Consider the following 23,182-nt stretch of genomic DNA (forward strand, 5'->3'; position numbering starts at 1 on the left):
GGAAATGGCTATGAGAAAGCAGCATGTAATCACGCATGCACAGGCATATTTCCTCCACGATCAGACATGCTCAATGTTCATGCTATTTGGATGTAGATGAACCGTCTATCCAATGCTTGGCTCCTGTGATGGCTGCCCATGAGCTGGATGTGAGCTAAACCAGCGGGTAATTGAGCAGCCCTGCTGAGAAGCAGCAGCAGCCAAATGAAAAAAAAAATGACGCTGAACAGCATTGAAAAAATGCAAATGTTCAGTGACCTGAATGTGTTTTCCTCACTTTTTTTCCTCCTTTTGAGCTGAATGTTGAAGCAAATGCCAAATCACACATTTGGCACAGTCATAGCTTACATTTTGTACAATTCATGTGGCATTATTTGGGTTAAGGTTCAGGTTTTTACTCTCAAAAGCTACAAAGAGGTTCACATTCTACAGTATTATTTTTGCAGTACAATTTACATTTTTAAGGTGAAGCATTTGAACCATGTTAGTTTTGGATTGGAATTCAAATCTACTTCATTACAGTTCAAATTTGGTTTTTTCCTTTTAATTGTGTCTCTTTTTCTCTGCTCAGCTAATCAAGACCCAACCCATTCCAGTGGGAAGGTACAATTTTCACATGGGAACTTGATATCAAAATGCATCCCATAGGAACAGGGATAGGATTCATCACAGAATCTATTTATTATCTGGACAAGACAGGGAGTCTGATGACTGAAAGCAAGACTGTTTAGCCCTGTTAGACAGGAAGTCTGATTTTCTAGGAGCACTATCACCTAAACAGATTTTGCACAAAGGAGACTTATAAAAAAAAACCTTTATAATGACACATAGAGAATGAAATGTTTATAGTTATATCTTTTGTTAAAATCATGTTCTTTGTACACAGATAGATTCAGGCATTGTAAAATCAGCAGAGAAGGTCTGGAATTTCAACTGGATAGAGAAACATGCCCTGGGAGGTGCAAAGCGTGGATCTATTAGTCAAGAGGATTTGATGTTTTTATCTTGGGAAGTGTCACAGTAAGAAAAGATGATGCTTTACAGCATTTAAGAAGCTAGCTCCATTGGTTTTCCAAGACTAGCTCCTTTTGGATGTTCTCTGAATGCACAGAATGACCGATTATGCACTGGGAACTTTACTGCCCCAGCTCCCATGCAGGAGCACAAATCGAGGCTGGATGAGGTGCACCAGGCCAAATGCTGCCCCGTGTGGGTGCAGGAAGAGGTAGAGCAACCTGCCACGACTAAAACTCCAGCCTGCAGCCCGGCATGAAACCTCCAGTGCATAAACGGTCAATAAGAGGACTATATTGAACCTAATTCATGAGGGAACCTCTATATTTAGAAAACTGCCTGGTTTTTACTTTGGATTCCCCAAAGGTTCATGATAGTACACACAGTCAAATTAAGATGGGGTCCTGTGGAAAATTCCACACTGCCTGAAGATACTTCGAAACACAAAAGGGAAACAGTCTGAAACTAATCAAGTGAGTCCTTTCCCCACTGCAAATTCAGGTGATGACTCTCTTAGGGATGGGCACAAACCATCTCATGAACTAAACTAAGTCATAAATTTGGACCAGTTCTGGTTTATGATAGGTCAACTGACATTAACATTCCATGATCTTTCAAGAAGTTTGTGATGGTTAATGAATGAATACAATTCCAGACAGATTGTCTCCACTCAATCAAAATGTGTAGCAAACTTCAAAGCAATTGGGGGAGGGCAGAATTCTTCAGCCTTGGAAATAGTAGTAGGTGTCCTCCAAAGTTTAACATGAATAGAGTTCCCATTCTGGGATCCAAATATTATATATACCCTCAGCTTAGCTCCATACTATCCCCACTGTTGGGTGTTGGCAATTAGACAGAGAGGCAGGGAACTTGCTAAAATTAGAGACCATTCTTTTATTCCTATTTTGAACACCTCTTCCCTGATGGAGCTTGAGTGTTTGGTGGACTTGGGGCTCTGGGCCACCCCATCCCTCTCCTCCCACTGAGGAAAGGAGCTTAGTGACTTGATGCCTTGACCGAGGACCCACATTTATATCTTCCCACCACCTCCTGATTGTGAACACCTCTGTAGTCCATGAGGGTGGAAGTGGATGCAAAGGGTGCTTATCATGGGGGGAAGAAATCCTCCATCTCCTGCTTACCACAGGCCCATGGAACCAAACCCATCCTGCCAGCCCACTGGATACCATACCTAGCAGGAGCCTCTTTCCCCTGATCTGTTCCTGGAGATCTTCACAGGGGGAAAAGATTTGTTAGCACTGCCCACACTCAAGCAGTTTCAGGAGGACACTGACAGCAATGATTTGGAGAGGGGAGGGAAGCATCCTCCCCTTCCACATCTTGTTGCTGTTCCCACCTCAAGTATACCTCTCCATGCCTCCTACCAGCCCAGCACCAGAAAACAGCTATGCTTCCAACCCTCCCCAATTCTCAGGTTCCATTTGGAAATTTATTGTATTTATTTTTATTTATTTAGATTTCTATTCTGCCCATTTCTTTGCAGCTCTGGGCAGTTTACATTGAACATTATATAATTTACACGGAACAATATATAGACTGTAACATCAGCAACTTTCAAATAAGGCATCAAAAGATTACAAAACCATATTAATAACATATAAATAACAATTATATAACATATAAATAACAACATTGGGATGTTGATTCTTTCAGTCATGGAGGGGGCGTCTGGGGGCTCAGCAGGTGTTCTAGGTCGGTCGGCCCCAAGCGAATGCCTGGTGGAAGAGCTCCCTCTTGCAGGCCCTGCGGGACTGTGGAAGTTCGGGCAGGGCTCTGATCTTCTCAGGGAGCTTGTTCCACCAGGTGGGAGCCAGGACCAAGAAGGCTCTGGCTCCTGTTGCGTTCTGACGACAAATATGTCTTCACCCTCTCCAGCGACACCCTGTGTAACCGAGTGAATGTTGGACCACACCCATGTCCAGAGGGACACAACCCTCCAATCTTGTCTTCCTCCATTCTCTGGAGGCACCTGCAAAGGGAACACATCCAGAGGAAATATTGGTGGTCAATGGGAGGAAGAAGAAGCCCTCTCAGCAGGTAGAAGTGGACAGGGAGTAGAAGGCCCTTACAAGAAAGGCTCCCAACACTTGAGTTACCCTGTGTGGGACATCAAGGCCAAGAGGTCCTTTCCCTGAGGATGCTGGCAGTGATATCCAAAATAAAGGGCCCAGGAAGTAGTCACTCACCTTATCAGTGGTATGATTGCTGTGGATGGCTAACCCTTCTCCCTCATGGGAGACATAGGATTTTGCTGGCTACTGCAATACCTGACTCCCTAGTATCCCATCACTTCATGAAGGACCATGAGCCAATGCATCTTGCCCATGATGTGCTACTTTCCAGTGGTGATTAGAGATGGTCTCTACAGGAAAGTGTGGTTTGTGGTTTCCTGTGTGGTTTCCTGTGTGGTACACAGGAAAGTGTGGTTTGGTTCACGGCATGCCCGGTTAGTGACCCATGGATGGTCACACACTTTTTGTGCTAGATGGACTGGCTTGGTTTGTGATGTGGTAGAACAGCCACCCACCAAACTTGCAGAAGATCTTTGGCTGACTTTTTTCTACCTGCCCTCCAATTTTGGTGGGGATTGTTTTTACTTCCTCTAAAGAAGGTGCCTTACCCTCCATTATTTCCAAATGACTGAGGTCAAACCAGAGGATCTCCTAATAGAGACTAAATCCCAGCAGAACCAGTTCAATGTACCCAGCAGAACCAGTGCCAATATTGCACTGCAAACCCAGCAGGACTAAGGTCAAGCTAGAAAAGTGCTTTCGGGGGAAATGTCAGACACCGGATCAAAAGTGTATAGAATGAACCCCTTTGCTAGCTATACACACCAAACACACAGGGAACACCCAGCTGCCGGCTCCTCTCCACCTCTCCAAGTTGGGGGAAGATTACATTTCTGGGGTCCCCATTATGGGCCTCCCAAAAGGGTCTCCCCGGTGGTCTCTCTGGAAAAGACAGCTGCAGTTATAGGAGTCTATGGCATGGCTCAGGAACCTGGGAAACATTTTGTCTTCAGCCTTGCAATAGGACCAGGTTAACATCATTTTCAGATTGCCTATGTTTATATTTTAGTGATCTGGCAGGACCACAGGGCTGCTGGCTATTCTGCTTCAGGCTGTGAGAAAACTGCACCCCTCTTATTTATTCCTTTTTCTTAACTGGTCTGTGCACTCTGAAGTTCTGCTCTACTGCTGTACAATATCTTGAATATATGAATGCACTGCTCTGAACAAAACATATTTCCTCCAAGCTGACAACTAGTGTACAGCACTAAATACGCCATTAACATAAGAAGTGCCCCGCTGGATCATACCTGTGATCTATCTAGTTTAGTATCTTGTGGCCAACCAAGAGGGCATAGAGGCCAAGTCTTCTCCCTAACGATGCCTCCTGGCATTGGTTTGCTGTCTCTGTAGATAGGGTCCCTTTAGTCACAAGGGCTAGTAGCCCTTGATGGACCCATTCCCCATTACTCTGTTCTGAGGTGTTCTGTAGGAATCCTTGGAAGAGACCACCATGGTCATTCTAGTCCAACCCCATGCAGAATGCAAAAAACTCACAACTACCTGCCCATTCTAATTCCATGCTCAGATGCCCTAACCCCAAAATAAACTAGAATCCCTGACTGGTTTGGTTCAGAAGAAATTTGCCTCCCAACCCCAAAGTGGTGTCTGGCATTTTCTTTGGCATGCAAGAAAGGGCCACAAGAGCCAGGCACTGACACAACACCCACTCACCCTTCCTGCCTCGCCTACTCACAATCTGCCTAAGTTCACAGAATCAGAGTTGCTGTCCAATGGTTATCTAGCCTCCGCTTTAAAACTTTCAAAGAAACAAAACCCACCACCTCCTGAGGAGGCCTGTGATCCCACCCCAGATTCTGGAATTCAAGGTCATTATTTTCAGTGTGGAACATCCACAAGAGTCTGTAACATCTCTTCTAAAGATAATGGCACCAAACTTGTACCTTTCCCTGGGCCTGCAAGAAAGGGCCACAAAAGCCAAGCAATCCCTTCTGCCCACCCACTAAGTTCACAGAATCAGCATTTCTGTCAGATGCCAACTAGCCACAAGAACACAAGAGAGGTCAAATCACAAAGGCAAAATAGAAGCGTTACAAAAGTCTCCTCTTTCAATTTGCTAAACTCTTCATGTTTTAGAATTTAAAACAGTGGGATTCGGGGGGAGGGGAAGGGAGAGAGAATGGCAATGTTTGGTAATTTCTTTTACATGTGAACAAAAGTTCTACAGCTTGGCTATTTAATAAAGGCAAAGAAGACAGAAACACAAATCTCCATTAGGATGTGTAAATCTGGAAAAGAATCCCCCCTGTTCTGAGAATTTACTTTTGCTGTCTGAACAGAGTGCAGCATACAATCAGTAACAATCTGGATCCTTTCCCTCTAGGGAATGCTAATAGGTTTCCTTGCCATCCCCCTGTTTTTTGCGCATTAGCTGGGCTGGGTCTCCGCAATGGGACTGGTGTCCCTAGATTGCCTTGAGAAAGGCAGAGAGAAAGGAAGCTGCCTGTTGCATAGGGAATTATACAGTGAAAAGCATCCCTCCCCTTAAGCTGAAATTCACAGCAAGTTTAATGTGCTTGGCTCCTGTTTAGCCCTCTGGTGAATCGTTCTGTAAAACTGGCACCTTGGCGTTGCATATATATTGCTCCTGTATGACTTCCCTGGCATATTTATTCAGTTTACTAGTCAAAACTAGTTTCATGCTACACTAAGCCCAGCAGGGTCAACACCTAACCTATGAAAATCAAGCTGTCTCTTTTCTCTCTGCTTCATACATCATCATCAGCCCAAGCCAGATAATGGAAAGCAGGGATTTTGACCCTGAATGACGATGATTGCTTCTGCTTCAAGATGCAGGAGGCAGGAGGAGTTCACACAAAACATTAAGTGGGTTTTCAACAGGGCTGGAGCAGAGGGAACAGATCAGAAGGTCAGAATAGTGGGTGAGGTGAGGTGGCTCTCTGAGGAGACAAAAGTGAAGGGGATGTTCAAGGAGAAGCAACTTTGCTGTGGAATGATGTGAAGGATAAAGCAGGAGGTTGGAAGGGGAGCCCAGTTTGGAGGACAAGGGTCAGTGGTGGCCAGAACAAAAAAGTCCTTAAGGAAAGGTCAAGGAGAAAGATCACAAACTATTCAAGTCTGCTTGGACATTCTGAATAATTAGATGAGTAGTGTCAAGGACCATAGTTGGAATGTCACATTCACACAAGTTCCAGAGGGGGTAGCTTTGATAGTTTGATGCAGCCCAAACAACATGTGACATCTCAGAAACTAACACATTTATTGTAACAGAAGCCTTTGAGAATGAGAGTCCACTACATCAAATGCATCAAGTTGCTATAGGTATATAGGCACACACAAACCTCCAAACAGCAGAAAGGAGTTAGAGTCAAGAAGAGCTAGTTTCCAAGGCCAAGATTTGTGATGTTACATTGCGATGGATGACATGTGCCAATGTAATGTGTGATATTATATTACAAAGCAGAGATGAAAGTTATAAACAATCCATTCAAAGTCGATGATGACAACTCCCAAGTGTTGAAGAACCAGCAAAGCAGGATGAATCTGTAAGGAAGATCTATTTTTAAATTTTTCTTTTTGCAGAGCACTAATCACCCAAGTCCCTACTGAGTTCAAGTCTGGTGCTGACATTTGTATATGCTTCTTACTGGAGATGCTCTTTGAAGCTCTCTGCAACCTTTAAGGGCCATGCTTCTGAAGTATGCATTACCATCTAAACAAGGGAGCAGAAGACCATTAAATCCATAGTTCAATAGACCTCAGCTTCTCAGCCTAGGCTCTGATTGATTATTAACAGTAACTTGCCACCTTGGCACTAAAGATTTAATTGGTTTATTCCTAAATTAATATATGATTTTGATTGGGCCCTGCTAATGAATCCCGCATGGACGATTCATCTTTTACCTGTGTCAGGCACCCCCCTCCCCCCCATTTTGTGGAATTTTACTCCTCTTGGATCCCTGGGCCTGACCACTTGGTTATTTTAGAAATGGACTCTGGACTATTGGTTCTTAGAGCTCATGAGTATTAAGCATTTAGATAATAATATTAAATGCCTGTTATTTTAGTCACTATCTAGTATAGCTTGTCTATCATACATAAATATCAAATAATTTTAACCTTTTGTCTGATTCTTGGGAGTGCTATAGGAAAATACCCCCCAGTGCTTGGTCACACTTACCTGTGTCTTTGTTCTGAGGTCTCTCTGCCCTGGCCTAGGTTTGAGAAACCTTGCTTCTGTTCCCTGATAGGAAATTTTGTAGGGCTTCCCACAATCTGTTGTGATCCACACAATCAAAAGAGTTCTTGTAGTCAGTAAAGCAGATATAGACATCCTTCTGATAGTCCCATGATTTTTCCAGGATCCAGGAGAGGTTTGCTATGTGATCACGAGCATCATGCCCCCGCTGAAAACCAGCTTGAACATCTGATAATTCTCCTTCAATAGTTATTGCTATTCATTGTTGTATGATTTTGAGCAGTTTTTCGAGTCACTTTTTTTTAATAGTGGGATAGGCACAGATTGTTTCCAATCCTCTGGCCAGTTATTAGTTCCCCATATTTTCTGGCAAAAAGCTGTAATGTTTTTTGATTGGTACATATCTCAGTAGTTCCACGGGTATGATGTCAATCCCTGGGGCCTGGGGCCTTGTTGTTTGGCTTGATCAGAATGCCTGTAAAAAACCATTCCTTTTTGGTATGATTGTATATGCTATTCTCCACACACACCCTCATTGCTGCTTGTTCAGATAGTAAATGTTGGTAACAGTTATAACTGTTCTATAACAAGCACCACTAGTTCCATTTTGTGTAATTTAAACACTCTAAAGCTTTTTTGCTTTAAGGAAAGCTGTTATGGTCAGTTTACTAACATACTACTTTCTTCAAAAGCCAATGCTGACTTGTGACAAGTAAATGAATAAATGCAGAGTGCAATGGGTAGGAAAGAGCCCCGTTATAGATACTGATGGATCATGGATGGTGAGGCGCACAGGCGGTGAACTTTGTTGTGAGAAAACGGGTGTTAAAAATATACAGGAGCAGCCATATGTTTATCTGTGAAATGTAGGGAGTGTTTAGAATAATGGCATACAGCACATTAAATGAGCAGAAAACAGTAAACTCAATCTGCATAGACAAAAGCGTGTTCTCACAGTCCAAATAATTCAAGCATTGCACAAAATTCCTGTCAACTGAACTTTCACCAGTTGTGAACCATAGCCTGTTTCCCATTCTATTTTTTTTTTGGGGGGGGGAGTCTTAATGTCTCTCAAACTCCACCTCTGAGTCCTGGTGGGTTGAAGTCTAGGATAGGCACACTCTCCAGCTTTCTTCTCTCTGGGATAGGCACACCTCACACATGTTTCAGCAAAGAGGGGGGGTATGAGTTCACAACACCCTTAGCCTTCTCTCCCCCTAACCCTTGGTCCACCCTCTGATATGAATGGGCCTAATAAAGGCCTGCATGGAGGTTGGACCATTATGGACTTGTCCAATGCCCTCCAGTTACAGGTGGGGCCTGGAACACTTCCTGTTTCTTAGCCAATAGACAGACCCTGCCCCTGATGCTTCCCTCTCTCATTTGCCCCAACCAACCTTCTGCTGACAGGTACTTCTCCCAAGAAGAAGGGTTGCCAGGTATCCCATTTGGAGCTGGATAGGGCAATATTTTCCTTTTCTGTCCAGTAAACTAAGAAAATACTAGACATATAAGTAATGGACATAGCAAAAGCATGTTAGTCAACTGTAAGCCTATAGCAACAGCAGGTACCTAACCAGTGGTCATATAACAAACTACTTGAAAACTACTTGGGTAGCAATAAAACTACTTGAAATGCAGCTCATTTTAAATTGGGATCACCAAGGTAATAATGTGCCTTAAATCACCTTGAGCAGAGGAGGACCTCAAGATGGCGCCATAAGAAAAGCTGGACTTCAGTTCAGCTCTTAAGCCATGCCGAGGGTTAGGTGCTTATGCACCTGGCTGACCTGAACAGATACGCAAATCTGTTCACCGGTCGCCCCAGGAACCGGGAACGGTGACCTGAGGGTCCTACAGATCCGTAGGGAGAAGCAAGACCTCCCTGGATTAATAGCGGCTTGAGCTCAAGGTCAAGATGGCGTCTTTGTCACAAACAACGTTACAAGCTTGAAATGACCAGCCGACCTCACATTCTTCCCAGACCATCATTTACCAGATCGATAGGAGCAGAAGCTGACAGAAGCTGAACCTACAACAGTAAGAATTGAGAGCTTTCTGGCTTTTCTCTCTCTCCTCTCACAAGCTCTTCCCTCCCTCTCCCTCAACCAATTTACAAGCGAAGTCCTTCTTTCCCCGAGTGAGAGACTCCCAGCTAATTACACCCATTAACCAAACAAAGAGAGTGCTTTGAAGATTTATGGGTGAACGTTCAGTGGGAGAATTTGACTTGATACGGAGATCGACAAACTGATAATTTGGGATCGCTCGTGCTCCCGCGAGACCTCACGAGACTTTCTGTTTACAGTTTGTGACTGCCTAGAACTATGGAAGAATTATCTAAGGCACAGCTTTTCCATTTGTTATGCAAAGGAAACTCAGAGATACTGAAAGCAGTCAATAAGCTGGAAAAGGAAATTCGTGGGACTAAGGGGGAGTTTTTGGATGGAGCCCAAGATCCGGAGAGACCAGCTGATGACGCAGCTCAGCCAACAGTAAATCAAGTGAAACTTCAGGAGGGAGAGAGTGCCAGAGATGTAAAAACCCAAAGGATCTTTAAAGAACCCGGGAAAACAGATTCATGGAAGGAAAGTACCAAAAACCTGGAAGTCTATTCAGAGCAGGAAATGACTTGGATCAGCAAAATAAAAAGAGTCTATTCAAAAGCGACAGCAACTAGGAAGCTATCAGGAGATATTTCTGTGCGACCAGAGGAAGAGATCCAGATTGACAAAGGATTCAGAGCCCCCTTAAAGGCGACTACAAGCAAGAATCAAGCAAGAGATTTCTCTGGCCCTGACAGAAGGACAATCAGAAACACTCTACTATGGAAAAAAATACAATTTCATTTTCTGCGACCACCTGAAAGATGAGCTGAACAATGGAGTATTCTCCTGGCTTCTTGTGAGAAAAAAAAAAAAAAAAAGCAATAGTAATCTTTAGGACAGGTCTAATATATGAAGGGAACTGACTTTATATCACTTAAGACAGTAATAGAATATATCCTTATAATAGATTATACCTTCCTATGTATCAACTACTACTTTGTTAAGAAAGATGGTAATAACTCCTAGATCAGGATTAATATGCGATGGGAATTGAATATGTATGTTAATAAGTATGCCAAAAGAGGATGACAAACCATATTTTATAGGCATTAACAAGACAACAGTAGTAATTCTTGGGTTAGGGCCAACTTATGAAGGAGATTGACCTAATATCATTTAAGATAATAACAGAATGTATTCTTATAACAGATCTCATATGTATTAACAATCACTTGACTAAGAAATATGGTAAAAACTTCTAGACTAGGAATAATATGTGATGAGAACTAAATATCTATGTTAAAAGAGATGGCAAACCATATCAACTGGTCGTTTTCTCCTTACAACTTCTCTGTAAATGCTTTATATAATAATAAACAATAAAATTATTATAAAAAAAAAAAAAATCACCTTGAGCAGTTGCCTTATTCCACACTCATCCTTGTCCCACACTCAGTTATGCAAACATATTTTCCATATATGAACTTTCCATATGCACATATAAATACCACTTCTTCCATAAGCATTAGCCTTTTCTTTTGGGTCCATGAAAAACAACTTGAAGATGGAAGCCAGAAAGAATGCATAATGAGTGCTCATTGTTTTTCATGATTTTTTTTTAAAACATTTTACCGAGCAAGTGGTAGATGGATTATAATTTTTTAAATTTATGATTTATTCTTTGCATTTCTCCCCAATGAGAACTCAAAGAGGCTTACATCAATCTTTCCCCCTCCTTTTTTGCCTCAGTACAACAGCCCTGTGAGGCAGGTTAGGTGGAGAATGTGTGACTGGCCCAAGTTTTTTCTCCCAGACCCTTGTCATATATTCTAATCCCTACACCAAACTTTTTTTTTTTGTATTTTGGGTTGAGGATGATGTACAAATAAAACTGAGAGGCAGATTATTGCAGATTATGTGGAACACATAATCTGTGAGAATCGGGCCTTTACTGGCAGTTGTGGCACCAGAGGCCACTTGAGGGATAGGTGGGTTGGTGGCTGACCAGGCCTGGCACTGACCCCGCTCACTCTGCCACGTTCTTGGCCACCACTGTTTCCAGGGCCTCCACTCTAGCAGCTGCCCTGGCAGCCTCCACCACCGTTGGCTGCCTCCCTGACTATTATACTGTGGCTAGTGGGGGGCTGCATGGACAGACGTCACATCCGTGACTTTGTCCGTTTCACCACACACAGCATAAGATGTGTTCCGCTTAAAAATGCATTGTGATATACACTACGGATGATGTGTGGGCTTTATGCACAATACAGTCTGAGCTGGGAAATAAAATGCTCAGTTATACACCAAATGATTGCATGAAATGGCTTTCATTCCTTCTATGGTTCAAATGCTCAACCCTGTGTCATAACGAACAATTCACCTAAAGTAGTTTGGCAGGGATGTCCATTTGTTCTGCACCGTGCCACCCCCTTGTTTTGCAATGTAATGTCATTAAAATGCAAAAATGTAATTAAAAGTACAACTGAATATTCTGTGGCATGTGGAGCAGTGCCTTCAAGCCTTCCACATCCCCCTTGCTTAATACATTTGCCTTGCTGAAACGCACGTCTCCTAAAACCTTCCTCTCAAATTTTCAGTTTCATTTATTGTTATGTTTAGCATGCAATTGGCAATCGGCACCTGCATTTGAATGGAACACAGCATGGCCTCTGCTATTGATTAATTTGTGCTAATTAAAAACAGCAGTGATTTTGCAGAAAGAGAAAGATGTGTAAGTGTCAATAAATTACAGGAAATTTCACAGATTAAAGTTTGCCAATTTCTGCCTGCAAAATAACTAAACAAACATTAATGGCCTTTCCCAAGAGTCTAGAAGCATCCATAGGGATTCTGGAAGGGTGACAGGGCCCTTTGGTGAGTCCCTTTGTGAGTTGTTGAAAGCAAGTTCATGCCAGCCCTTTTCCTTTGTTCAAATGTTAAAAATGCCCATTTGGCCCCATGTTGCCACAAAGTGCTGCAGAGCTGAGCGGGGCATTTTCTGTGCCCTCAGGGCCGCCTCAAGGGGGGAGCTTGGCCTGGAAGGTCTGGCTCTTTCTCCATCTAAATGGGCCTGCAAAGGGACAGGCCCCATTGGCCTCCTCCGGCAGACTGGGGAATGCAAGTATTTCCGTGTTCTCATGATGCGGGGCAACAGAGCACCTAACACAATGTCTGGCACCGAAGTCATGTGGCCACAGGGACTAACCCTGCTGTCATATTGGAGCTGGCCTGGCTTTCTCCACTCCTGTGGAATCAGAATCTGCAACCTCTCTCCACTCACCAACAAGAGCTATTTCAAGAGACATGCTAGAGTAGGGTTGCTAACTCTGGGTTGGGAAATATTCTGGAGGGTTTTTGGGTGCGGTAGATCCTGAGGAGGATGGAGTTCAGGAGGGACTTCCCTGGGTGTAACACCACACAGTATACCATCCAAAGTTACCATTTTCTCCAGGTGAACTTATCTCCATTACCTGGAGATCAGCTGCAATTCCAGGAGGTCTCCAACCACCACCTGAAAGCTGGTAACCCTAGACTGGAGCCTTCCTTGCTAGTGGTTCTACTCACACACAACTTCTGGACTAGAGTTGCTAAGAATATATCTTGACATAATCAAAGCCATTAACACGTTGAAGCAATGGGTATAGTCCCACTGGCGGTATACAATGGCAGTGTGGTGTAGCAGTTAGTGGTGAGTTTGGGCTAAGATCCAGGAGACCCAAGTCTAAGCCTTTACTATGCCGTGGAAGCTTAGTCACCTGGGGCCTCTTAGGCAAGGTTCTTGTGAAGACAGTATGGAAGGGGCCAAAGGAGAATAATGTTCAAAGTCATTTGGGGGCCAAATTGGGGGGGGGGGGGAAGTGGGTATAAATAAATAAAACAAATCTAGGTTATGGATAGCTAAATAGACGAGAAAGAGAGAGAGATGATAGTCTGATCAGGTCTCTGGAGACTAACCTCCCAATGTAGACCAGGAAGGAGAACACTGACTAATACTGTAGTTGATATTTTATCAGTGGGGACTAGTGACAGCAGATGCTCTTCTGATAGCTGAGACTCACTCTGAAACTCTGCAACCACCTCCAGTCAGTGAGAATAATCACTTAGAGCCTGGTTTAGTGACATGTGGTCACTGGATCAGAAAAAAATGTATCATGTAGGGCCTATGTTTGCATTTAAACACTTGCTCTTTCTCGCTGTGGGCAACCCGTCTAGCTGTTAGGTTTAAATGGCTGGGAGCCATTGCAGTGGTCCATGTTGTTTCCCCCTCTTCTAAGTGAAACTGGCCAGTTCTTTTCAGGCATTTTGCTTTGGTTGAGTTTGAAATCCCAAACCAAAGTGGAATTTTCGAGTCTGTGCCCATATCTATTTGGGAAAGCTGGGCTGCTGGCTCCTTTGTTCTAGTACTGTTCACATCCCACAGAGTGCTCCTCCCTGAACAGGCTATATTGATTCCGCATTACAGTCAGTTTTCTCACAGGTTAACGTTTATGTTGTTTGTTGAGGAAGGGAGAGTGGCAGCTGACAGAGGGGACACACTTCACACATTCTCTTGTAAATGCTTTAAAATCCTCTAGGGTTTTTGTTTTTGGAGAACTTTTCAGAAAAGCTTTCAAACACCAGCCAGAAAAGGGTGTCAAGGTGAGTAAGAGATTGGGTTACACATCTCCACTTCACAATGCTATCTTTTCCTTTTTTAACTTAGGATTGCTGATTACCAGAGGCATCAGTGTACAGATCTCCAAATCGGCATAGTTTTGACACCCATTCAAGTGAAGCTCCAAGCAGAGAGAGAAAGAGAGAGAGAGGGAGAGGGACACAGAGAGATCAAAAGTGGTGGCACGAACGTTAGTAAAGAGACTGGGTGCCTTTGGGTCTCCCTGTGTACTACCTATAGGTAATTGCCCAAAGGAGAAAAAGGATTCTATATATTTAGGTGTATGTGACTAGGAAAAAAAAATAAAAGGCCTATTAAGATGAAAGAATATGAGGCAGATTTCAGATTATTTGTATGCTATGTTTGAAGTTTCTTCCCACCCTAGTGACTACAGACAGCTGGAGAAGGGAAGAAAGAGCAGGTGGGCACGCTTTGAAAAAATGTTCACTCCTGTGTCCCTCTCACTTGTTATATTTCAAAGCCTTTTAAGGGAGGGGGGGGGAGGAGTGATGCTCAAAGACTATAAAGCCAAGATCAGCAGTAATTCCATTGGCACAGGATTTAATTCACTGCTGGCACTCGTGGCTCTATTGCCTTGTTCCCAAAAAGCAAAGAAATAGTGATCACATTTCCAATAATTGATTGCTGTATATCAGGCACTTTGGCAGTTTCTTCTCTGACTCAGGGTGGCTGTCTCATCCTCTAGAAGGATTCAACTGAGAGAATTCCAGGCTGGGGCCATCAGGAAAATGACCCAATAAGGGTTCAGCAAAAGAAAGGAAACGTGCCACATTCTTGGCCCTCACTTCTGATCCTAATACTGGTCAGACATAAAGGAGACCAGTCATCTTAAGGAACTAAGAATACAAAGGAACTGACCTGCCAGTAGTTGTGTCAAGCAAGGAACTAAGCTTCCAAGATAACCATTCCACACATGTTGAATAATACACATTCAACACACTTTAGAAGGTGATTTTCCTGTTTTGCACAGGTTGATTGATTGCTCTCTGACCCACAGAACTATGTTCCAATGAGTCTCCTAAATGTAACCTTGAACCTGTATGATAGGGAAAGTGGGATAGGAGTGTGATGTATACAAAGGCATGCTGAAAACGGCAACATACAACTGATTGCCGGGTGAGTTTCTCTTGCTTGTATTCCCTCCATTTACATGCAAGGTGAATCCCCTCAAAGTTTCCTGGCAAATTCCTCTCCAGCTGAGCACTGTGCCAAACAGCTCCGCGCCTGTATATTCACGGCCTGTGCTACAGGGTCATGTTGGTGCTGCTTCTGGCTACTGTCCCCTAGTATGATAATTGAAACATCTCATTAACTAGAGAAGAGGCAGAATCTCCCAGGATCACAGTCAGGTTATTAAATTTAACCACTTGAATTATGAAACAGCAGTGGGCAAGCAAGACATCACATTCTAGCAGTTAGGATCTCACTGTCTCTGCTCTGGGGCTGCTGGGTTCACTTTCTCACCTTTAAAACTTCCCTCCTTCCCAGTTTCCCTCTTCTTGCTCTTTTATGTCAAGGAGAAGGAAGCACATGCATGTGTGTGACTTTACTCTGAATGGGAAAACGACAGCACCAGCATCCTTTCCCAGCTGCCTCGCCACCACCATCATGTGCATCCACATGCATCCATGCTTTTAATGGGAAGGGAGGAAACTCATGGGTTCATTCCCCCTACATCAAAGCTGCCTTTCCCTCTTCCAGGGAAATCATAGGAGTAACTGTATATTTTTATCCTGCAGGGCAAGTTACAATTGGGAGTGGTGGTGATGGTTTTCTTTAGGAAAGAAGCAGAGCACAGCAGTCCTATTCTAGAATGATCTAATTTTGGCACCATTTGTGCACTTCAGAGGCAATGCAATACGGCCAATGCCACTCATTTAAAGAATGTATCCAACTTCGCATCTGCATGATTTTATGACTGGCTCCACCCAACAAGTTTAGGATTAGTGGATAAAAGCTGAGTACCTCCTTCGGTTGCTCAGTTATGAATGGAGACACACGCCACTGTGATCCAGGCACCACTGAAAGCTTATGTTCTGACATTTTGTGAATGCTGCTGAAGAAAGTAATGAAACAGGCTTTGCAGGTGAACACCTTCCACTCCACGAAGGACACAGCAACATTTTTTGGCATTAAAATGGCCACAACTTTTGTTCACTAAGCATTGGACAGTATGGGGGAAATGGGTCCAACCTTCGTGTGACCCTCCAGCCACAAGGCAGCCAATTTTAACCCAGCAGGCATCTGCCATCTGACATCCGCCAGGCTCCCCTGTGCACCCCATTGGCCTGCTGGCTACCAGGGAGGTGGCAGTATTTTGGGAACCCATTGAGGCGTGAACCTCTGCTGGGTTCCCTTGCCACCTGGAAATGTGGTTCTGCCATCAAGGTCCCCTCCTCCATGAGTGGGAACCACCCAGCTCCACTTACCCACAGCCTCATATGGAGGCCCCTTCTCTAGAGCAGGCCAGCATGTTAGCCTGGTCTGCTCACCAATGGATCTGCCCCATGCCAACTTACCGCCGGTTGTGACAATAACACTTCAAATAGAAACTTTATTTCTTAACAGCAAATAAGCAACAAGTATACTCTTCTCATTACAGCAATATCAATATAACAATATAACAAGAACAGGTGGGTGGGCAGGCATGCACCCCCTACCCTCCTCCTTATAAAGGGCAGGGAGGGAGGAGGCCGAGCCCTCCCTCCCTCCACTGGCTCCCACAATGTGATGCCACCCAGAAGACTATGGGACTTGTAGTTTCAAGCCGACCGGCAGGTCTTCAAGTGGCATGGGGCTTCCTCACAGCAGCAAAGTTCCCTGGAGTCAGTCTCGTTCACCCTTGTTTGTACAGGAATCCTGTTCAGCATGCATTATTGAAAATTTTCCCTCTGGCTTGCCAAGAACTGGATAATAACCAGGACATAAATTTTGATTAACAATTTATTGCATTGTTGCTTATATGCACACACACAAACTGCTTTTTTGCTATGATCCACCCACCAAGTAGCCATCTTGTGACTGGTCTCTCTAAAGGTTTGGAGGGAAAAAAACAGGTAGTTCCCAGAAACGTTTAGTCTACCCTCCCCTATTTTAAAGCACAAAATTGTTTGTAGTCCATCCCCCTTTTTGCAGCTGTACAGCTGGATGCATCTGTTGAATGAGCAACACTGCCCATGTTGCATGGCTTCTGAAGTCAGTGATAATCAACTGAGAAGTGAATGCAGGAACTGATTGCAAGATTATTTGTATTCGTAGCCAGGCATGGAAGGCACTCTGAGATATATAAATACTAAGTCTCAAATTCAAAATCGTAAACTTCCCCCCCCCCCTCATTATGGTGTGTCTTTAGAAACAGCACTTGATTGTTGCAGATGGGTGGGGGTGGGTGTTGCAAGAAAAAGTCTAATTATGGGAGAAAGCAGTATAATTGTTCATATCAGATCCATTCAAACTCTCTTGGTAATATCCAAACAGCTCACTGCTCACAACCAGTGAGCAGAATGCCAGCCAAAATGGCAGGTGTTTGAGTATAATTATAGATGAATAGTATGAGACTCGCTGAAGGTATGAGAGCTGGACCAGTGCCATAGCCCACTGAGCCATTATCTTCTCTTTCCATTCAAAAGAGAAGAATAGGGTTGAGACAAGGAATAAAGACCCATCATCCGAATTCTCCTGGACTAAGATTTTCCCATTTGCTAGTGTCCTGGCCAAAGTCTTTCCACCCATGACTGAAATGGCACTCATCAATGTCTCCTAAAAGAAGCAGATTTGCCCAGTGCAAGCAAATGGAAACATTTCTGTTGCCGACTCATTCCCCCCCCCCCCACACACACACACTTTTGCTTCTATTTTACCTGCCATTTTCTGAAAGCAGCTGATAACACTAGCAGTGCTTGAGCAATGGAGAGGAGAAAAACAGCTATTGGCTGAAGCAACCTTGTAAAAGGAGAAGGACCAAGTGGTCCAAAACAGATAAAACGTTGCCACAGCTGAGAGGCCAACTGACTGCAAAACAGTTCTCCTTGAGGGCATTTAAGCATTTTCCTTATTCTCTGTGTGATTCCCCATTCCATTTTGAGCTTTCCCCTCTCTCATGCGGCAGTTTTCACCTGTTTTCTTTCTCACAGTTTTCTTCATGGGAAAGGGTGGAAAAAAGATCTGTTCTAGCCCAGACTATATGTACTATTCATGATAACCTCCTTCCGTCTTGTCCTATTTATTATTCCAAAACCATTTCATGGCTGGTTCTTCTTCTCATAGCGGCTATTTTGTCATCGGCTCAATCTCTCATGACAGCCTTAGGGCCAAAATGCAACCTGTGAGAGAAAGTCTTCATGAAAACAAGGGAGAATTAAGCATGACATTTCCTCTTTAAGCGACTGGGTCTCAAGACCACTCAATATATCAGGCAGTCATGTTGAAGCAGCTTTTAAAGGAGTAAATCTGGGGGGCTTTTCGCACGCCTTCAAAATCGCACAATGGTTGCCAATTGAAAACGCTACTGATTTGCCGTTATGCACAACGTCGTTGACAATCTGCCACACACCTGAAACCGATCTGCAAAAAGCGCTTCCTTGTAGCGCTTTCAGGGAAATCCCCAAAAGTGGATTCACCCTCCGGAAAGCGATACACTCCTGCAACCAATCTGCAACACTAGCGAAAAAGACCTGTGCGTTAACATTGTTGCGGTTTCTACAAAGTCCCTCCCCCTGGCTCTCTCCTCTGATCTTCCGGCGAAGCGATCGCCATTTTTTTTTCTCCGAGTGAGCGGGGATAAACGCACCAGTGAGCCTCTTTCTGTTTAGAGGCTTCCCTGGCTTCAGTCCCTCCCCAGAGTCACTAAGCACAAAGAACAGAAAAGCCTGTTTGCTGATGTATTTTCCCTTTATTTTTTACACTTTCAGCCGAAAATCAGGCCCGTGAGAGGGGGGGGGGGGATTTTTTTTTTTCACTCGGAGGGAGCGTGGCAACGATGAAATGACAGCTCAAACACACCAGGCAGCTGGATGGGTCTCTCCGTTGCAACGAATCAACACAGATTCGTTGCAATGGGTCTGTTTTTTTTGGGAAAAAAAACTTTCTTAAAGGGAAAGGGGCTGTTTGGGAGCATGCTAACGGCTGCCCATTGGATTTTCAGCCGAAAATCGGGCCCGTGAGAGGGGGGGGGATTTTTTTTTTCACTCGGAGGGAGCGTGGCAACGATGAAATGACAGCTCAAACACACCAGGCAGCTGGATGGGTCTCTCCGTTGCAACGAATCAACACATATTCGTTGCAATGGGTCTGTTTTTTTTTTAAACTTTCTTAAAGGGAAAGGGGCTGTTTGGGAGCATGCTAACGGCTGCCCATTGGCTGCTTGACGGCCAGGGGCGGGACGAGCTTGGCAATAGCGCTTCCTTTCTAGCGATTTTTGCTGAGACCGGAAGCCTGTGGGAAACGCTACAAAACGCAACTGGATTCCACTACAAAGGCAGGTATGCATAACGACGAATTCTACTATTTTAAATGGCGATTTTTCATTCAGCAACCAATTTGCTACAAAGATCCCGGTGCGGAAAGCCCCTGGCTGTTTATCAACTGATTGCTTATGGTTCCAAAGACAACAACTCTGCCTCAGATACTGAGACAGGTGGCTGCCAAATGGTTAAACAAAGTTTAGTAGTGAAGTATTATAAACTTAGAGTCAGCTTGGTAATGGTTAAGAGTGGTGGCTTCTAATCTGGTGAGCCAGGTTTGATTCCCCACTCCCCCTCATGCAGCCAGCTGTGCTCAGCATAGTACTGAGAGAGCTGTTCTAATCGAGCAGTAATATCAGGGCTCTCTCAGCCTCACCTCCCTCACAGGGTGTCTGTTGTGGGGAACCGCTTTGAGATTCCTGGTAGAGAAAAGCAGCATATAAAAACCAACTCTTCTTCTTCTTCTAGAATAGAATAAATGTATACTGAGATGTTGTCCAGAAAGAACATTTCTATTTTTCAGAGGAATCTCCAAATGTTCTATTTCCATAGATAGCCTAGTGGGAAGCATCAAGCAACACATAAGCTAACATCTATAAAGAAACTTCTCTAAGATCCATTTGCAACAGGGCAGTTTGTTCCGCCACTTCCTGTGTCCCCATGGGGACTGTTTTTGCCAGTGCACCCTGTCGACCTTGGATTTTTGCCTCCAGATGAGGCAGCCAGAGCAGAAAAGTTCTACCAGCTGTGTGAGTGGTGAGGGCAGTTTTTTTCCTGTTTATGAACGTGATAGCAATAGCACATTCCTAAACAGAAAAAATGCCCCAGGCAGCTTGGCGGAGCTGCACAAAGCAGTGGAGCCACCTAGGGGATTTTGTGTTCTTCCTGGGACATTGTAGTTGGCCCAGGGAGTGGATTCTGGGCCTCACTCTTCCTTGCCAGATGGGCATAGACCAACATGGGCCCCGATGGCGCCTGCAGCAGGGAAGGGAGTGGTGAAAGAATCTGCGTTCCCTTGCCACAGGGCAAATGAAGGCCTGATTCGGGCCAGGCCCTAGCTGGTGTTGACATCATCTGGAAGCAGGGATTAGCCCCACGGCCAGCTGGACACTGGCCAGGCCTTTTTCCCTCGTGCGGAAAAGGTATAAATTGATACTTACCTTTGATGATCCTGCTCTTTCTACCTATGCCAGGACCTGGAACAGGGACGTAGGAAGAGAACTGAAAAAAGATAAGTGGTAAAAAAAATGTAAATCACTGTATAAAATATCTCAAATATACATATGTATATTATAAGATTACGCATTAATACATTAGGCCACTGCAATGGGTTCACAGTGATAGTAGCCTGAAAAATTACAGTGAATTCTCTTCAGTCTATGGCACCAAAGCTGAGTTTCATGGCATTTTTTTAGAAACGGTCATAATAAAAATTGTGATTAGATGTTGCATTGCACAATTAACAAATATTTTCTGCGAGTTGATTTTTAAATGATATTTGTAATGATCTGGTATGCCCTTAAAATCAAATAGAAGCATCTATTTTAGTGACTAGAAGAGAATAAACTGGGATGTGATATGTCTATACAGGTTTGTACAAGCCAGGTCTGTGCAGTCAGAGGCCTCCTAAAACTCTAGACTTTCTGACCACCACACTTTTCCTTTCTATCATATAATAATTTCTCAGATTCAACTCGGTTTCTAGTGAAATATAAGTACATTTTCTTATATTGATTTTATAGTGTTTACCCAACTGGGTAAGCTCACATGTTCCCATTATTAGTTTGCTGAGTGATAAATCCTTGTTTGGGTTTTATCTGTATTGAATTAGTCATGCTGTTGTATGCTATTTCTACCATTTAGTTGTTATTTCTACTATTCTATGTTTTCTCAAATTACTGTAATTATGAGAACCCAATAAACACATTAGGTTAAATCTAATGAACTGAGAGAACAGATCTGCGTGCAGAATGGATCTTCCTTCCTTCCTCCATTTCATTGTTCTGCACTCAACCCTGCCCACAGCCCTCATTGTACCCCTGCTTTAAGGGGCAGGAGAATTCTTTTTAAAGGGCAGAGGTGACTCTCTTACAGAGCCAGTTTGGTGTAGTGGTTAGGAGTGCGGACTTCTAATCTGGCGAGCCGGGTTCGATTCTGCGCTCCCCCACATGCATCCAGCTGGGTGACCTTGGGCTCGCCACAGCACTGATAAAATTGTTCTGACCGAGCAGTGATATCAGGGCTCTCTCAGCCTCACCCACCCCACAGGGTGTCTGTTGTGGGGAGAGGAAAGGGAAGGCGACTGTAAGCCGCTTTGAGCCTCCTTCGGGTAGGGAAAAGCGGCATATAAGAACCAACTCTTCTTCTTCTTCTACATCACTTCTGTGGAAAATCTCAAAATGACATTGGGTTGCTCTAGGAATTGCCAGAAATATCTATGTTCTACCATAGACTTTCTAGAGATTCCTAGAACTACTTTATATCACTTTTGGGGGTTCCTGGGAAGGAAGCAGGTAGCGCAGGTTGCTGGAAGGAGACTTCTCAGTGTAGAAAGAAGCCTGGCAGCCCTAATTCTACCTTAAAGGTAAAGGTAAAGGTATCCCCTGTGCAAGCACCGAGTCATGTCTGACCCTTGGGGTGACGCCCTCTAGCGTTTTCATGGCAGACTCAATACGGGGTGGTTTGCCAGTGCCTTCCCCAGTCATTACCGTTTACCCCCCAGCAAGCTGGGTACTCATTTTACCGACCTCGGAAGGATGGAAGGCTGAGTCAACCTTGAGCCGGCTGCTGGGATCGAACTCCCAGCCTCAATGGGCAAAGCTTTCAGACGGCTGCCTTACCACTCTGCGCCACAAGAGGCTCAATTCTACCTTATAATTCTGCTAAATATGTAAATCAGGCCAAAACCTTGGTATTCATAGAGAAGGTTCTGAAATTCTATAGGCTGGAGGTAATGATGCAGGTTGTATCACTGGCAGGATTTTTTACTTTGTGACAGCTCTGGGATTAATTTTTAGGTGGAGGGAATGAAGTCCCAAGAAAAGGAAGTATTTTAAGATGGCACAGTGCCAGAAAATATTTATCTAATATTTATTTACAAAATATATATCCCACCTTTCTTCCTCCACAAGCACCACCAAAGCAGCTAGCAATTTAAAACATGCTTGACAAAACAACATTTTAAAGCTGTTAAAATCAACCAACAACACATATCATGAAAACAAAGACAAAAAATAGCAATTAAAACATTGGTCATGAAGGAGTGGTCACTGAAGGACTGCCAAACACAACAGAAAAGTTTCAACCTACTGGTGGAGAATGGCAGCAGAAGGGAACAGACAAATCTCCCTGGGATGAAACTTCCAGAAGCCTTTCCCACCAAGTATTCTATGTCTTATTACATGGTTCAGGTCAATGACTATCTCTCAGCCCCTGAACATTGCAAAGAAATTCAAAAGGATTAAGAGCTGGGGGAAAATAATGTGGCGTTGGAGTTTGACCTTCAGGGCATTAGAATCAGATGGCCAATAGGGAGTCACATCCAGGAGGGATATTCTGGTGAAAACAAAAGAGGAACAACAGATCAGGAAACCTCTGAGCCATTGGCTCAGTGGGTACAATCAATTTCCTAGTTGCTACTATTAATTAACTCAGTGACTGCTCTTTGGCCCAGAGTTTGCCCAGTGGTGGGAAGTGGCAAGGCTTTTCTG

The 23,182-nt window shown here is 44.0% G+C and overlaps 1 long non-coding RNA gene across 3 annotated transcripts in view; it reads right to left on the reverse strand.

Moving 5' to 3' along the window:
• Positions 1 to 16,544: 16,544 nt before the first annotated feature.
• LOC143831094 (uncharacterized) overlaps positions 16,545 to 23,182 on the reverse strand; it is a 33,664-nt gene continuing 27,026 nt past the window's right edge. For 2 of the 3 annotated variants that reach the window (XR_013228709.1, XR_013228708.1), the window contains 2 exons: positions 20,633 to 20,693; positions 16,545 to 18,332 (listed from right to left, as the gene is read on the reverse strand). This is a non-coding gene — a long non-coding RNA (uncharacterized LOC143831094). The remainder of the gene's footprint in view (positions 18,333 to 20,632; positions 20,694 to 23,182) is intronic. The other variant, XR_013228710.1, reaches the window with a different exon arrangement.

This window comes from Paroedura picta, chromosome 3, assembly GCF_049243985.1.
Source record: "Paroedura picta isolate Pp20150507F chromosome 3, Ppicta_v3.0, whole genome shotgun sequence".
NCBI lineage: Eukaryota > Metazoa > Chordata > Lepidosauria > Squamata > Gekkonidae > Paroedura > Paroedura picta.